The sequence below is a fragment of the Orycteropus afer genome, unplaced genomic scaffold (assembly GCF_000298275.1).
Source record: "Orycteropus afer afer isolate SDZICR_OR568_19922 unplaced genomic scaffold, OryAfe1.0 scaffold00267, whole genome shotgun sequence".
NCBI lineage: Eukaryota > Metazoa > Chordata > Mammalia > Tubulidentata > Orycteropodidae > Orycteropus > Orycteropus afer.
The window spans coordinates 1,167,147-1,169,478 of NW_006921854.1; positions in this window are offsets into that span (position 1 = coordinate 1,167,147).

A 2,332-nucleotide genomic window follows, 5' to 3' on the forward strand; every position below is an offset into this window, starting at 1 on the left:
AGGATTGCCCAACCTTCCTTCCGAGGAGTGGCTGGTGGAACATGGTATATCCTTCTGTTAATTTAAACTCTGTTTACTTCTCCTCAGGAGCCCTGTGGCACAGTGTTTAAGTGCTCAGCTGCTAACCAAAAGGTCAGTGGCTGGAATTCACCAGCTGCTCTTTAGGAGAAAAATGTGTCTGCTTTTGAAAAGATTACAGCCTTGGAAACCCTATGAGGCAGATCTATACTGTCCTATATGGTTGCTATAAGTTGGAATCAACTCAAAGACAATGCATTTTACTAGCTCTCACTAATGTTTGGAGTTTTCTGTGGAGAGATTTTACACATCATTTTAAAGACTTATCACTAGTGGATATTTTTCCAAAGTTACTGAAAATAATGTATTTTAAAAATTTCATTTTCTAGTTGGTTGTTGCTAATATGTACAAATAAAATTAATTTTGATGTTGACATTATATCCAGCAACTGTCCTGTATTCATTTAATAATTCTAACTCATTAGTATATTATTTTGGATTTGGAATAAATAATCATGTGATCCATGAATTGTTTTCTTTCTTCCTTTCCAAACATTGTAACATTCATTTCTTTTCTTTGCCTTGAGCCACTGTCTAAGACATCTAGAACAATGTTGAATAGAACCAGTAATAAGGGGCATCCTTCTTTTCCACTCCCAACTAAATGTCACCACAAGTTCATACATTTGTGCCTCAAAAGACATGCCCAGGAATGTCCATGCCAACATTGTCCACAGTAGCCAAAAATGGAAATACCCCAAAGGCCCATGAATAGTATAAATAAATTGTGCCATATTCATACAATGAAATACTATATAGCGATGAAAATCAACAAACTACTGTTATACATAATAATATGCATAAATCTCACAAATATGTGGAGTGAAAGAAGACATAAAAGATACAGTCTGAATGATCCAGTTATATGAAGTTTAACCTGTATCTATAAATATATATTTTGTTGATAGGTGCCATGGAGGCAGCTCCGACTCATAGCGACCGTGTGGACAACAGAATAAAACACTGCCCAGTCCTGCGCCATCCTCACAACCCTTGCTGTACTGGAGCCCGTCACGGCAGCCACTGTGCCAATCTTGTTGAAGGTCTTCCCCTTTTTTGCTGAGCCTCCACTTCACCAAGCATGATATCTTTCTACAGGGAATGGTCACTTCTGACAACATGACCAAAGGAGGTGAAACAAAGCCTGGCCATTCTTGCTTCCAAGAAGCATTCTGGCTGCACTTCCTCCAGGACAGATTTGTTAGTTCTTCCAGCAGTCCATGATATTTTCTGTACTATTCTCCATCACCACAATTCAAAGGCATCAACTCTTCTTCAGTCTTCCTTATTCATTGTCCAGCTTTCAAATGCACTTAAGGCAACTGAAAATACCATGACTTGGGTTAGGTACACCTTAGTCTTCAAAATGACATCTCTGCCCTTCAACACTTTAAAGAGGTCTTTTGCAGCAGATTTTCCCAGTGCAACACATCTGATTTCTTGTCTGCAGTTCCCATGAGTGTTGATTGTGCATCCAAGTGAAAGAAATCTCATATAACTTTAATCTTTTCTCCATTTATCATGATGTTGCTTATTGGGTTGTGAGGATTTTCATTTTCTTTATGTTCAGGTGTAATCTTCATCAGTAAGTGTCTCAAGTCATCTTGACTTTCAGCAAGCAAGTTTGTGTCATCTGCATGTCACAGGCTGTTAATGAGTCTTCCTCCAATCCTGATGCCATGTTCTTCTTCGAATAGTCCAGGTTCTCGGATTATTTGCTCAGCATATAGATTGGATAAGAATGGTGAAAGGATAGAACCCTGATGCACACCTTCCTGATTTTAAGCCATAAAGTATCCTCTTCTGTTGAAACGACAGCCTCCCAGTCTATATACAGGTTCTTCATGAGCACAATTAAGTGTTCTGGAATTCCTGTTCTTCACAATGTTGTCCATAATTTGCTATGATTCACACAATTGAATGCTTTTGCATAGTCAATAAAACACAAATAAATATCTTTCTGGTGTTCTTTGCTTTCAGCCAAGATCCATCTGACATCAGCAATGATATCCCAATAACAATATTAACAATGATACTGTCATTAAGGTGCTCTGGTGGTGTAGTGGATAAGTTATCTGGCTGCTAACCAGAAGGTCAGTGGTTCAAACCCATCAGCCACTCCAAGGAAGGAAGATGGGGCAATCTACTTCTATAAAGATTTACAGCCTCAAAATCCCAGTGAAGGTTGCTATGAGTCGGAATTGACTCAATGGCACTGAGTTTGGTTTTTTTGGTTTATCGTCATTCCCGGCAT